The sequence below is a fragment of the Mobula hypostoma genome, chromosome 10 (genome assembly GCF_963921235.1).
Source record: "Mobula hypostoma chromosome 10, sMobHyp1.1, whole genome shotgun sequence".
In the NCBI taxonomy this organism is placed as follows: Eukaryota; Metazoa; Chordata; class Chondrichthyes; order Myliobatiformes; family Myliobatidae; genus Mobula; species Mobula hypostoma.
Genome location: NC_086106.1, coordinates 28847027 through 28863491, shown reverse-complemented (window position 1 = coordinate 28863491; position 16465 = coordinate 28847027). Strand labels below are relative to the sequence as shown.

General features: G+C 45.7%; 1 pseudogene; it reads left to right on the top strand.

Moving 5' to 3' along the window:
* The window catches only part of LOC134352788 (zinc finger protein 850-like), a 119309-nt pseudogene that overhangs the window by 26278 nt on the left and 76566 nt on the right, over positions 1-16465 (top strand).

The following is a 16465-nucleotide window of genomic DNA, read 5'->3' as shown; positions in this document are numbered from 1 at the left end:
AGGGTAGCAAGTCAATACTGTAAGATGCAAGGGCATATTGAGGTAGATTGTCATTACAGCCAGAAACTTGAAGCTGTCAACCATCTCCACCTCAGCATCATTGACTCATCCCTGAGCGTGTACTTTGCCCCACTTCCTGACGTCAATGACCAGCTCTTTAGTTTTGCCGACATTCGGGCAAAGGTTGTTAACACAACACCAAGCCACGAGGCTCTCTAACTCCTTTTAATTTCAATTTTAGAAAACCTATCACATTTATTTTTCAACATAGTCCCCTCCTACATTTACACACTTGGTCCAGCGGTCGTGGAGCATATGGATCTTAGACCTCCAGAAAGTGTCCACAGCATGGGTGATTGATAAGTTCGTAGCCTAGGGTAGAAGGAGATGAGTTATACCGCTCTCGATACATGCACATGTAGTTCAACTCTTTGTGTGATTATGCAGAAAGTTTGAAGTTGATAACTCATCTCCTTCTACCTCAGGCCACAAACTTATCGATCACCCCTCGTACTTGTATTTGTTGGTCTCTGTTCTACAATGCTCCCCAGGATCCTGTCATTCACATGCATGTCCTATTATCATTTAACTTCCCAGAATGTATGATGTCACACTTTTCCGAGTGAAATTCCATTTGCCATTCCTTTACCCACTTTCCCAGTTCACTCAGATCATGTTGTAACCTTAGACAACTTTTTCTCTGTAAAGTACACTACCAATTATGGTGTCACCTGTAAACTTACGAATCATGAAACCTACTTTATCACCCACAGCTTTGATGTATATGACAACCAACAGGGAACTAGGCACTGATTAGTGACAATTTTGAATACGCTGTGTTTAAAACAACTGAATTATTTGTCATAGATCTATTTACACACCAGCAGAAACAATCTAGAACAGTGCTGAGAGGCAGTTAAACAGAGAAATGAAGAACAGCTGAATAACAGCTGAATAAGTGCCTGTAATTCAAAAATTAATTGCCAGGTGTAAAACAAAGAGAGAGAGGATTATAAGCCCATAAGAAGCATAGATCAAGTGGATAGTCAGAGCCTTTTCCCCAGGGCAAAAATATACAAAAGCATAATTTTAAACTGGAGGAATGAATTGGGAATGGGGGAATGACCGCTAAGAGGTCGTTACACTGACAGTGGTATGTGCATGGAACACTCTGACAAGGGTGTTGGTGGAGGCAGATTCGATGGGTCATTTAAGAAACTCCTGGATAAGCACATGGATGACAGAAAAATGGAGGGCTGTTTAGGTGCAAGGATAAGACTTCAGGAAAGGTTAGAAAGTCAGCATAACATTGTGGGCCGAAGGGCCTGTACTGTGAAGTTATATATTCTATGTTCATGCAAGTGGGATTAGTGTAGAGACCCGTGAACGGGTTGGGCTGGAGGGTCTGTTTCTGTACCATGACTCTGAACATTCACAGTCCAACTGTGAAGAGTTGATCAAGTGTAGCCTCCTGCTCCAGTGCTGTGATGACAGGTTGTCACACTGCTACACGCAGCATCTGTTATGCTTTGTAACTTCAGAAACTAGTAGAGAGGAAAACGCAGGAGTCCACAGATACTCATGTACTTAGTTTTACTTTCGTGAGGCACTCGCACATGACCTGCTGCCATAATAACGTGCGCCATTCACATATGTTGTACATACAGTTATGTAAACAAAGAATGCTTAATCAAACAATGTATTTTCAATAGTACTCAAATTTTACTGAAATATTAAATACACTACAGCATCCTTCAAGAGAACTGTTCTCTCAACTGAAATAGGGAACTATGTGAACCATGGAAATCTATTCCCAAGGTCCCAATTAACATTTGCTCCCCAATCAACGTTACAGATCCTTTCATGGTAATGTTGTCGTTTGTGGGAGGCTGTGGATACCACACACAAAATGCTGGAGGAACTCGACAGGTCAGGCAGTGTCTATGGAGGGAAATTCGGGGAGACCCTCTCTCGCTGCTATCCCTCCGTGACCCGCCAGCTTGTACCTCTCCCCGTCCCCCCCCCCACCTTCTTATCCCGCCCACTTCCATTCCGCTCCTGATGAGGGTCTCGGCCCGAAACGGCGACAGCTTATTCCCCTCCATAGAGTCTCTGATTTGCTGTTAATATATTTCTCTGACATTACGATAATCAACCATAAAGCATCAAGGAAGCTGGAAAAGTGGCAGATGCTGGATAAGTGCAGACTAAATGGAAATTAGGAGAGGTAGTCAGCCCTAGGTCGCAGGAGACTAACTGGGTGACCATCAGGAGACGGATGGGAAATGCGCAGACAGTGTAGAGCACCCCTGTGGCCGTTCCCCTCAATAATAAATATACCACTTTGGATACTGTTGAGGGGGACAACATACCGGGGGAAGGAAACAGGTCTCTGGAAGTGAGTCCGGTGCTGTGGCTCAGAAGAGGAGAGAGGTGAAGAGGACTACAGTGCTGATAGGAGGTTCCATAGTTAGAGAAATAGATACAAGATTCTGCGGACGCAATAGAGGACCCCGGATTGCATGTTGCCCCCCAGGTGCCAGGGTCAGGTATGTTCGGATCGGGTCCACTGCGTTCGAAAAGGGGGAGGGTGAGCAGCCAGAAGTCAAGGTAGCTATTGGCACCAATAACATGGGTAGTAAAGACGAGGAGGTCCTGAAGAGAGATTTTAGAGAGCCTGGTAGAAAGCTGAAAAATAGAACCTCTCGGGTAGTAAACTCTGGATTGCCGCCTGTTCAGTGCACCAGTGCGGGTAAGAATAGGATGATTTGGCATATAAATGTGTGGCTGCAGAACTGATGCAGGGGGCAGGGGTTCAGGTTTCTGGATCATTTGGGATCTCTTCTGGGGGAGGTATGACCTGTACACAAGGGACAGGTTGCACCTGAGCCCAAGGGCGACCAATATCCTTGCGGGCAGGTTTGCTAGAGCTGTTCCGGAGGGTTTAAACTGATTTGGCAGGAGGATGGGAACCGTAGTGACAGTACTGAGGAAGGGATAGTTGGTTTACAAACAGAGGTGGCATTAAGAGAGGCTGATGACTGGGCAAAATTGCAGTCAAAGGGATGTGTTGCATTGTAAAAGGGAACAAAATTGCAAAGGGTGATGAATACAGAATGAATGTGTGATATTTGAATACACACAGTATACGGAGTAAAGTAGATGAACTTGTAGCACAGTTCCAGATTGGCAGGTATGACATTGTGGGCATCACTGAATCATGGTTGATTAAAGGTTATAGCTCAGATCTTAATGTCCAAGAGTATCTATTGAGGGTGGGGTGGCTCTGTTGGTGAAAAATGAAATTCAATCCTTAGAAAGAGGTGACATAAGGATTGGGAAATTCAGAATCAATGTGGGTAAAGTTAAGAAACTGCAAGGGTAAAAATACCCCGATGGAAGTTATATGCAGACCCCCGAACAGTGGTAAAGACACAGTCTACAAGTTACAATGGGAGATAGAAGATGCATAAATGCATGTCAAAAGCGCAATGTTATGATAGTTATGGGCAATCTCAATATGCAAGTAGTTCGGGAAAATCAGTTTGGTGCTGGATCACAAGGGGGGGAATTTGTAGAATACCTATGGGATGGCATTTTGGAGCAGCTTGTGGTTGAGCCCACTAGGGGATCAGCTATTCTGGATTGGGTGCTGTGCAATGAACTGGAATTGATTAGAGAGCTTAAGGTAAAGGAAACCTTAGGTGCCAATGATCATAATATGATAGAATTCACCCTACAGTTTGAGAATAAAAAGCTGAAGTCATGCGGATCAGTATTATAGTGGAGTAAAATGAATTACAGAGGCATGAGAGAGGAGCTGGCCAAAATTGATTGGAAGGGAACACTAGCAGGGATAATGGCAGAGCAGCAATGGCTGGAGTTTCTGGGAGCAATTTGGAAGGTGTAGGATAGATACATCCCAAAGAAGTATTCTAAAGGCATGATGATGCAACCGTGGCTAACAAGGCAAGTCAAAGCGAACATAAAATCCAGAGGGCAAAAAATAGTGGACGTTTTAGGATAGGAAAGCTATAAAAAGCAACAAAAGGCAACTAAAAAAGTCATAAAGAAAGAAAAGATGGAATACAAAGGTAAGCTAGCCAATAATATTAAAGAGGATACCAAAATATTCTTTAGATACATAAAATGTAAAAAAAAGAGGCATGTGTAGATATCGGACCACTAGAAAATGATTCTGGAGAGGTAGTAATGGGAGACAAGGAAATGGTGGATGAACTGAATTTTGCATCAGACTTCACTGTGGAAGACATTAGCAGTATCCCCTAAGTTCAAGAATGTCAGGGAGCAGAAGTGAATGACGTTATCATTACTAGGGAGAAGGTGCTTTGGAAACTGAAAGGTCTGAAAGCAGATAGACAACCTGGATCAGATAGTCTACACCCGAGGGTCCCGAAAGGTGTGACTGAAGAGATTGTGAAGGCATTCATGTTGATCTTTCAAGAATCAATTGATTTTGGCATGGTTCCAGAGGACTGGAAAATTGAAAATGTCACTCAGCTCTTCAAGAAGAGAGAGAGGCAGAAGATAGGAAATTAAAGGCCCTACTTCAGTGGCTGGGAAGTTGTTAAGGATGCGGTTTCTGGGTACTTGGAGGTACATAATAAAATACACCGTAGTCAGCATGGTTTCCCCAAGGGAAAATCTTGCCTTACAAATCTGTTGGAATCCTTTGAAGAAATAACAAGCAGAATAGATAAAGGAGATCCAGCAGATGTTGTACTCTTGTATTTTCAGAAGGCCTTTGACAAGGTGCCACACATGAGGCTGCTTAACAAATTAAGAACCCATGGTATTACAGGAAAGATACCAGCATGGATAAAGCAATGGCTGATCAGCAAGAGGCAAAGAGTGGGAATAAGGAGAGCCTTTTCTAGTTGCCTGCCAGTGACTAGTGGTGTTCCACAGGGGTCTGTGTTAGGACCAATTCTTTCTACATTATATGTTGATGATTTGGATGACAGAATTGATGGCTTTGTGGCCAAGTTTGTGGATGAAACAAAGGCAGGTGAAAGGGCAAGTATTGTTCAGGAAACAGGAAAAAGGGCTTAAACAGATTGGGAGAAAGGGCAAGGAAGCGGCAGATGGAATACAGTGCTGGGAAGCGCGTGGTCATGCACTTTGGTAGAAGAAATAAAAGTGCAGACTATTTTCTAAGTGGAGAGAAAATTCAAAAATCAAAGGTGCAAAGGGACTTGAGGGTCCTTACACAGAATTCCCCAAAGGTTAACTTGCAGGTTAAGTTGGTGGTAAGGAAGGTGAATGTAATGTTAGCATTCATTTCGAGAGGCCTAGAATATAAAAGCAAGGATGTAACATTGAGGCTTTATAAGGTGCTAGTGAGGCCTCACTTGGAGTATTGTGAGCAGTTTTGTGCCCTTATCGAAGGCAGTATATGCTGAAGTTGAAGAGGGTTCAAAGGAGGTTCATGAAAATTATACTGGGATTGAAAGGCTTATCATATGAGGGGCATTTGATGGCTCAGGGACTCTGCTCACTGGAATTCAGAAGAATGAGGGAAGACCTCACTGAAACCTATTGCATGTTGAAAAACCTAGATAGGACAGAGACCAGGAAGAATTTCTTTAGGCAGAGAGTGGTGAATCTGTGGAATTCATTGCCACAGGTGGTTGTGGAGGCCAAGTCATTGGGTATATTTAAGGCAAAGGCTGATAAGATTCTTGATTAGTCAGGGCATGAGGGGCTACGGGGAGAAGGCAGGATATTGGGGCTGAGATGGAAATTGATCAGCCATGATGAAATGGTGGGGCAGACTCGATGGGCCAAACGGCCTAATTCTACTCCTATACCTTATGGTCTTCAGGTCTAAAACAGTTTCCAAGATTGTCCAGGAGCCCAGAGCGCATGCGCACGACATCGGACGTGACGCCACCGATCCTACTCAGGAGTTCGGCGACGGCTCGGAGTCAAGCGCCGGGTCGCACGTTTAATCAACCTCAAGGAACAGACCCCAACGAGGTAAAAACGGGTATGGACGCTACACGCATCGCTAGCCGCCGCGCTAATGATAAACGGTCCCCGCCCCCGTTCCTCACCGCCCGTCTTGTGACTCGTCGCCCCGAGCCGTCACTGGCGGCCTGAAATGTACGTGGCAGCGCATACGTATTGATGGAGTAGAGCGGCTGCTTGTGTGCATTGCATGTTGGGTAACGAGGCGGCCATTGATCTCACAGCGTTTGTTGCACAGGCAGACCCCGCCGTGTTCTCAATGCTCAGATCTGGGCGTGCACTGGCTGGAGCTGGAACTCAGACGGAATAAAAAGGAACGGAGTTACACTGCCAGTTAATAAATAAAGAAATATTTCTGATCTAACTGCAATTATAACAGGTGGTGCAAGAACAATTACCCTTTTTCGTTTGGTAGATAAATGGACCATTGTAAATTACCCCGAGTGAGTAGGTGAGGAATTGATATAATTCTGGGAAAATAAAACAGAAACAATGTTGATGTAGTGCATATATAGTTGGCATGTACTTGGTGAAAGGGCCTTTCTCTGTGTTCTTTCTGTCTATGACTGTCACAGATTTATGATGTGCTGCCACAGAATGAACACAACAAGGCCCTTCACCAGAGGTGCTGCCCCTGGTGGGTGAGAATAGGGCAAATGAAATATCACATGGAGAGGACTGACTCTGGCTTTAAGTGAGCTTATCCAATTCAGTGAAATAAATAGAGCAGCGGATTGCTTTGTAAATGACTACAAGTTAAGAAGTGAGGGTGTTCAGAGAGATCTGGGAGTTTTGTACATGAGTCACTGAAAATGAGTGTGCAGGTACAGCAAGCAGTTAAAATGATGGAAGTTATTTCAAAAATAATAGTGCATTTACACTCAGTAGCCACTTTATTAGACACAGGAGGTATGTTCATGGTGTTCTGCTGTTGTAGAGCATCCACTTCAAGGTTTGATGTGTTACACATTCAGAGATGTTCTCCTGCACATCCCTGTTGTAACGCTTAATTATTTAAGCTACTGTCACCTTCCTGTCAGCTTGAACCCATCTGGACATTGTCCTCTGACCTCTGTCATTAACAAGACTGTTGTGAAGATACATTGAAGGGAGGGATCAGAGGCAAAGGGATGAATATCACATTGTCACTTCTTATTTTTTTCTCCCAATCTCGTCTAAAATCAGCCCATTGATTTGAATATCTCTATTCAGTCCCTGCTTGATGGGGAATCTCACTGACATTTGGAGAGCAGTAACAGGATAGGTCCGAGTCAGCATGGATTTACGAAGGGGAAATTGCCCTTGACTAATCTTCTGGGATTTTTTGAGGATGTAACTAGGGAGAGCCAGTGGATGTAGTATACCTGGACTTTCAGAAAGCCTTTGATAAAGTCCCACATAGGAGATTAGTGGGCAAAATTAGGGCACATGGTATTGGGGAGCAGAGTACTGACATGGATTGAAAATTGGCTGGCTGACAGGAAACAAAGAGTAGTGATTAATGGGTCCCTTTCGGAATGGCAGGCAGTGACCAATGGGGTACCGCAGGGTTCAGTGCTGGGACCGCAGCTGTTTACAATATACATTAATGATTTAGATGAAGGGATTAAAAGTAACATTAGCAAATTTGCTGATGACACAAAGCTGGGTGGCAGTGTGAAATGTGAGGAGGATGTTATGAGAATGCAGGGTGACTTGGACAGGCTGGGTGAGTGGGCAGCTGCATGGCAGATGCAGTTTAATGTGGATAAATATGAGGTTATCCACTTTGGTGGTAAGAACGGGAAGGCAGATTATTATCTAAATGGAGTCAAGTTAGGAAAAGAGGAAGTACAACAAGATCTAGGTGTTGTACATCAGTCACTGAAAGCAAGCATGCGGGTACAGCAGGCAGTGAAGAAAGCTAATGGCATGCTGGCCTTCATAACAAGGGGAATTGAGAATAGGAGCAAAGAGGTCCTGCTGCAGCTGTACAGGGCCCTGGTAAGACCACACCTGGAGTATTGTGTGCAGTTGGTCTCCAAATTTGAGGAAGGACATTCTTGCTATTGAGGGAGTGCAGCATAGGTTCACAAGGTTAATTGCCGGGATGGCGGGACTGTCATATGTTGAAAGATTGGAGCGACTGGGCTTGTATACACTGGAATTTAGAAGGATGAGAGGGGATCTGATTGAAACATATAACATTATTAAGGGATTGGACACGCTGGAGGCAGGAAGCATGTTCCGGCTGATGGGTGAGTCCAGAACCAGAGGCCACAGTTTAAGAATAAGGGGTAGGCCATTTAGAACGGAGTTGAGGGAAAACTTTTTCACCCAGAGAGTTGTGGATCTGTGGAATGCTCTGCCCCAGAAGGCAGTGGAGGCCAAATCTCTGGATGCTTTCAAGAAAGAGATGGATAGAGCTCTTAAAGATAGCAGAATCAAAGGTTATGGGGATAAGGCAGGAACTGGATACTGATTGTGGATGATCAGCCATGATCACAGTAAATGGCGGTGATGGCTCGAAGGACCGAATGGCCTACTCCTGCCCCTATTGTCTATTGACTGCTCCAGTCACTCCAGATAATCATGATCCCTGTGACATTACAGTTGTATTACTATCTCACAGATTCATAGAAACATAGAAAATAGGTGCAGGAGTAGGCCATTCGGCCCTTCGAGCCTGCACCACCACCCACTATGATCACGGCTGATCATCCAACTCAGAACCCCGCCCCAGCCTTCCCTCCATACCCCCGATCCCTGTAGCCACAAGGGCCATATCTAACTCCCTCTTAAATATAGCCAATGAACTGGCCTCAACTGTTTCCTGTGGCAGAGAATTCCACAGATTCACCACTCTCTGTGTGAAGAAGTTTTTCCTAATCTCAGTCCTAAAAGGTTTCCCCTTTATCCTCAAATTGTGACCCCTTGTCCTGGACTTCCCCAACATCGGGAACAATCTTCCTGCATCTAGCCTGTCCAATCCCTTTAGGATTTTTATACGTTTCAATCAGATCCCCCCTCAATCTTCTAAATTCCAACGAGTACAAGCCCAGTTCATCCAGTCTTTCTTCATATGAAAGTCCTGCCATCCCAGGAATCAATCTGGTGAACCTTCTTTGTACCCTCTATGGCAAGGATGTCTTTCCTCAGATTAGGGGACCAAAACTGCACACAATACTCCAGGTGTGGTCTCACCAAGGCCTTGTACAACTGCAGTAGTACCTCCCTGCTCCTGTACTCGAATCCTCTCGCTATAAATGCCAGCATACCATTCGCCTTTTTCACCGCCTGCTGTACCTGCATGCCCACTTTCAATGACTGGTGTATAATGACACCCAGGTCTCGTTGCACCTCCCCTTTTCCTAATTGGCTACCATTCAGATAATAATCTGTTTTCCTATTTTTGCCACCAAAGTGGATAACTTCACATTTATCCACATTAAATTGCATCTGCCATGAATTTGCCCACTCACCCAACCTATCCAAGTCACTCTGCATCCTCTCAGCATCCTCCTCACAGCTAACACTGCCGCCCAGCTTCGTGTCATCCGCAAACTTGGAGATGCTGCATTTAATTCCCTCATCCAAGTCATTAATATATATTGTAAACAACTGGGGTCCCAGCACTGAGCCTTGCGATACCCCACTAGTCACCACCTGCCATTCTGAAAAGGTCCCGTTTATTCCCACTCTTTGCTTCCTGTCTGCTAACCAATTCTCCATTCACATCAATACCTTACCCCCAATACCGTGTGCTTTAAGTTTGCACACTAATCTCCTGTGTGGGACCTTGTCAAAAGCCTTTTGAAAATCCAAATATACCACATCCACTGGTTCTCCCCTATCCACTCTACTAGTTACATCCTCAAAAAATTCTATGAGATTCGTCAGACATGATTTTCCTTTCACAAATCCATGCTGACTTTGTCTGATGATTTCACCGCTTTCCAAATGTGCTGTTATCACATCTTTGATAACTGACTCCAGCAGTTTCCCCACCACCGACGTTAGGATAACCGGTCTATAATATCCTGGTTTCTCTCTCCCTCCTTTTTTAAAAAGTGGGGTTACATTAGCTACCCTCCAATCCTCAGGAACTAGTTCAGAATCTAACGAGTTTTGAAAAATTATCACTAATGCATCCACTATTTCTTGGGCTACTTCCTTAAGCACTCTAGGATGCAGACCATCTGGCCCTGGGGATTTATCTGCCTTCAATCCCTTCAATTTACCTAACACCACTTCCCTACTAACATGTATTTTGCTCAGTTCCTCCATCTCACTGGACCCTCTGTCCCCTACTATTTCTGGAAGATTATTTATGTCCTCCTTAGTGAAGACAGAACCAAAGTAATTATTCAATTGGTCTGCCATGTCCTTGCTCCCCATAATCAATTCACCTGTTTCTGTCTGTAGGGGACCTACATTTGTCTTTACCAGTCTTTTCCTTTTTACATATCTATAAAAGCTTTTACAGTCAGTTTTTATGTTCTCTGCCAGTCTTCTCTCATAATCTTTTTTCCCCTTCCTAATTAAGCCCTTTGTCCTCCTCTGCTGAACTCTGAATTTCTCCCAGTCCTCAGGTGAGCCACTTTCTCTGGCTAATTTGTATGCTTCTTCTTTGGAATTGATACTATCCCTAATTTCTCTTGTCAGCCACGGGTGCACTACCTTCCTTGATTTATTCTTTTGCCAAACTGGGATGAACAATTGTTGTAGTTCATCCATGCAACCTTTAAATGCTTGCCATTGCATATCCACCGTCAATCCTCGGTGTCCTTCCTGATGGACCAGCTGAGGCCCAGTAATGATTTGGAAGGATTTCCGAATCAGGTTTATCTTCAATGAAATTTTATTGTTTTGTGGCAAAAGTACAGTGCAGTACATAAAAAAAAACAGTGTTGCAGAAGAGAGCAAAAATAATGAGGAAATGTTCATGGGTTCATTGCCCATTCAAAAATCTGATGGTGGAGGAGAAGAAGCTGCTTCTAAAATGTTGAGTGTGTGTCATCTGGCTTCTGTATCTCCTCCCTGATCATGCCAGTGAGAAGAGGCCACGTGCTGAGTGTTAGGGCACCTGAATGATGGACGGCACCTTTCTGAGGCGTCACCTTTTGAAGGTGTCCTCGATGCTGGGAAGGCTAGTTCCCGTGATGGAGCTGGCTGAGTTTACAACTCTCTGCAGCTCTTTCCTAATCTGTGTAGCGGCCCCTCCATTCCAGATGGTGGCACAACCGGTTAGAATGCACAGTAAATCTGTTAAATTTCTATAGGTACATTTAATGTCAGAGAAATGTATACAATATACATCCTGAAGTTCTTTTTCTTCGCAAACATCCACGAAAACAGAGGAGTGCCCCAAAGAATGAGTGACAGTTAAATGTTAGAACCCTAAAGCCTCCCCCACCAGCAGAAAAGCATTGGCACCCCCCACCGAGCACTCAATTGTGCAGCAAAACATCGGTGAGATATCAAATCTCAGACTCCTGTTGAAGTATAGCCACTTAGTATTTTTTCCTCATGTCTCTGCTACAGTAGTGTGTTAGCTGTGGTGTAGGCTGCCTTAAGGCTGATTTATACTTATGCCTCAAATATACGCCGTAGGTATGGCATAGCGGCACACTCTACGCAAACCCTACGCCGTAGCCTAACGGGCACCTCTCCCAAAATGTAACTATGCGTTGCGGTGTCACAGACCGAAACAACTGTGATTGGTCTGCTTGGTAGCCTCGCATTTCCTCCTGCGCTGCAGTAGCTTCCCATTGGGTGACTGAGGGGCAGGGAAGGAACTCTGGCTGCAATGCTTTCCGTAACGCTTTACAGACCTCCGGAATTATGGAGGACCCTGTGCTTGACGCCAGTTTGTAGCTAGCTACTACAGCCTGTTGACTTCCACCTGAAGCTAAAACTCAAATGGTGATTGCCAGTCTCTGAGTGTACTGTGCGTACACTGATGCGAAATAAACAGTTGGAGATGATGAACCAAATCGTCAAATCTACCTGCCGACATCAGAAAATATTTGAAATGCATTTCCTCGTCCATGTCTCTCAGTGGCCGGACAACCACAGAAAATTCACCCTCCTTCAGTTTCTGTCACCATTGTTTGAAGTTTGATTTTCTTCGTGTTGAAACTCAACACGAAGAAACTCAACACAGTGGCATAGAAACCCCACCGCCAACTAGCGTTTTGGCGGTGAATTGCAGCATGACGCAGACACACCAGTGCACAAGTAAAAATGCTCACAACGGCGTAACCCATTTGTGTAGGCTACAGCGCAAACTAGTATGCACAAGTATAAATCAGCCTTCATTCTTGCCTGTGGAACAGAAGGAAAGGGCTTACCGCAATGCCCCAAATTAAACATGGTGTCCTTGCCATCATAGTATGTTAGAGCACTGAAATGTTCTCTTAAATGTCACAGTTACAGTGTCATAGTCAGAGAGCCACCAACTGAGTCACAGCCAACCCAGGAGATTAAAATTCAGAGTCACTACCCTGTACTTACTGATGATTTTGGTATCTTTTTACAGGACGTCAAAGGTGGAGGAATTGCGACTGGGTATCTCAGATGGAATATCACATCAGGTCTACACCCCACTCAGCTCCCCAGCACCTGAATATCATCGGCCTGTGAACGTGGAAGGAGAGATGCTGGTTTGTTTCACTTCAGACCCCAGGCAGTGAGGGCTGTTGCAGGACACCGACCGTGACACAGCTGGGTAGTGAGACACTGTCTACAGCGGTGAGGGGAGAAACCACTTCCATGAGGTTTGCAGAGAAGCCGTGTAACTTCTTACAGCCTGTGAAGGAGCGGGCAGTGATCAGTGCAGTGCAGATTGGGAAAGGAACACCCACTGCAACAAGAGACCGTGTGTGACACGCTGAGGGAGGTGAGCTCACCTGATCTGTGACTGGGAACGTGTTCACCACATCCTTGTTTCTGCACCAGGAAACATTCATTCTTTTGACTGAGATAGACTTGATCCATTTCCCTGAGAGTATTCCCATGTTCTTTCCACCTGTTTCCTTTTGAAGAAAGCAATCAATTCAGTCATCTTTTTACGGACTGATCACTGAGGTCCTGGAGAAACTTTGTCACCCTGCTTCAGGCGCATGTAGGGACTCGGTCACGATGGGACTCTGGGAAATTCGTACGGGGGAGAGGCCGTTCATCTGCTCTGCATGCAGGAAAGGATTCACTCCCTCATCCCATTTGGTGACACACCACTGAGCTCGTGTGAGGAGAGGCCATTCTTCTGTGGGAGAGGATTCATTTGGCCATCCGACCACGGGAAAGAACTGATGAAACGGCAGCGAGTTCCTGCTGGGAAGAGGCTATTCACGTGCTCTCACTGCGGGAAGAGTTTCAACAATTCCTTCAACCTGCAGAGGCACCAGCGAGTCCACACTGGGGAGCGGCCGTTCATCTGCATTCAGTGTGGCGAGGCATTCACTCAGTCAACCCACCTACTGGTACACCAGCGAGTTCACACCAGGGAGAGACTATTCACCTGCGCTGAGTGCGGGAAGGGATTTGCTCAGTCATCCAGCCTACTGATACACCAGCAAATTCACACTGGGGAAAGACTGTTCACCTGCTTTGAGTGTGGAAAGGGATTCACCCAGTCATCCAAACTGCTGGCTCACCAGCGGGTTCACACCGGGGAGAGGCCATTCATCTGCTCCGAGTGTGGGAAGGGGTTCACTCAGTCGTCCCACCTCCTGACACATCTGCGAATACACACGGGGGAGCGGCCATTCACCTGCTCTGAGTGTGGGAGGGGATTCAGCCGTTCATCCAGTCTGCAGACCCACCGACGGGTGCACACCGGGGAGAAACCATTCTCCTGCTTTGATTGTGGGAAAGCGTTCACTCGGACAGCCAACCTGTTGGTACACCAGCAGATTCATACTAGCGAGAGGCTGCTGTTCATCTGCTCCGAGTGTGGGAAGGGGTTCAGCCGGACCTCAAACCTCCAGATACACCAGAAAATTCACAGCGGGGAGAGGCCATTCACCTGCTCCGAGTGCGGGAAGGGATTCATCCGGTCGTCTGACCTTCTTACGCACCAACGAATTCACACCGGGGAGAGACCGTACACCTGCTCTGACTGTGGTAAAGGCTTCACTCGTTCAACTGATCTGCTGATGCACCAGCGAGTTCACACCGGGGAGAAACCATTCACCTGCCCAGAATGTGGAAAGAACTTTATTCGGTCTTCTCACTTCTGGAGGCACCGACGAGCTCACACTGAAGGGAAAGTTTAAATGTGCGGTACATATGGGGGGGGGGGGGCATTTAAACACGGCAGCTGCTGAGAGAGCGGTGAGTTTACAAGTGACTGCAGGAACTGCTTCTGCCGTTATTGCTGCTGTTGATCACATCCAGGTTTGGACCCTGGTTACTGGACACATTTGGGTTGTTTCCCCTGGGACTGCAGGTACATTTGTATTCTGCATCGATTATAAATAGATCTGTTCTGTGTGAATGAACTGGGTTTGAGGGGGGTGTGAAGAGACTTTGAGGGGATGTGGACAAGCTGAAGGGACGGACAAGAACACGGCAGATGGTGTCAAATGTTAGAAGTAGGAGATCATCAACCTCAGTGGAAACTTCTGATGTTAAGTTGATCACGAGATGTTCGACGGCAGGAAAACGGTGTCCAATCACTGTCAGTCATGACCTTGCTAACTGATGGGGCAGAGAGAGGGGCCAGGTGGCCCTTTCCTGTGGTATGATGCTCACACAAAGCAGGCAGCACAACACACTGAGGGTCCAACAGCGTCTGTGGAGGCAGAAGGAATGAGTCAGTGGTCTGGGTTTCCTGACGCAGGGTCTCGACTGGAAACAGCAACTTGTACCTTCAACGTCCAGAGGCTCTGCTGAACCCGCTGAGCTCGCTCAGCGTCCTGTTTTGTGGTCCCAGGGTCCAGAATCTGGTTCACCTGGGGAAATGGGCCGAGAACTGCAGGGGCAGCTTAAGCTAAGTGCATAGTGTTGCATTTTGGGAAGATAAACCTTGCACCGTGAATTGCAGTGTCCTGGGGAGCACTAGAGACAAATATGTACAGAGCTCCTTGAAAATGGCAACGTGGTAAACGGGGTGATGAAGACATTTGGCTCACTTACCCTCCTTAGTCAGGGGTTTGAGTGCAAGGGTCAGTACGTCGTGTTGCAACTGTAGAAAATGTCAGAATTTATGTGCATTTCTGGTCACCTATCTATAGGAAGGATAACATTAAAAAGGCAAAGTTGCAAAATAGATTCTCAAGAATGATTCCAGGACAGGAAGGCTTGAGTTATAAAGAGAGACTGGATGGAACATAGAACACAACAGCACAGTGTGGGCCCTTTGATCTGACCTTTTAACTGCCCCTAAGATCAATCTAACCCTTCCCGGATACATAGTCCTCCATTTTTCTATCATCCATGTGCTCATCTCAGAGTTTGTTAAATGCCCCTAAAGTATCTCTTTCTACCAACTCGGGCAGGCTGTTCCACATACCACCATTTGCATAAAAAAACACTTTCCTCTGCTGGTTATACCCCTCTGGAGCATAGTAGGTTGAGTCATTACCTTACAGAGGTTTATAAAGTGATGAAAGGCATCGATAAGGTGGATAATCACGGCCGTTTCTCAGGGTAGGGGACTGTCAAGCTAGAGGGCATCTGTTTCAGGTGAGAGAGAAAGAGAGAAAGATTGAACTAGCTCTTTAAGGGCAGGTTTTTCACACAGAGGGTGGTGGGTGTTCGTCACACAATGCTAGAGGGAGTGGTAGAGGCAGGGACAATTACAGTGTCTGAAAGGCATTCGGACAGTTTCATGGACAGGAAAGGTTGAGCAGGATCTGGGCCAAATGCTAATAAATTGGACGAGTTCGGGTCGCAACTCATTCAGGCTGAAGGACCTGTTCGTGTGCCTTACGCCTCAGACTGTCTGCCATCTCTCATGTCTTCACAGAAATAGATCGATACTTTATTGATCCCAAAGGAAATTTGAGTGTGACGTGCTACAAGAAAGAATTTTAAAAATGTTTCCTTAAAAGTAACATGTACAAGATTTCCAAGTTGACAATGATAAGATGGTAGTGCAAGAATCGTCATAATATTATACAGTAAAAGGTGCCCATTCACACCGTCCGGCTAAGAAGTGATGGCAATAATGCACAGGGTGTTGGTGATGGCAGAGTGGGGTGAACAGAAGTAAACAGACATTCTAACAGGACGGGGTCAACAGTTCCCAGGTTGATTAATTATACAGCTTAATGGCCAAGGGTAAGAATGACCTTATGTAGCATTCTTTGGAGCAGTGCAGTTGTCTTAGTCTATTACTAAAGTGCTCCTCTGTGCAGAGGGTGAGAAACACTCCAGAAATGCCAGGATTTTCCATAGGGTCCTTTCTTCCACCACAGCCTCCAGTATGTCCAGTTTGACTCGTATACCTTTTCTAATCAGTTTATTGAGCCTGCTGGCGTCACCCATG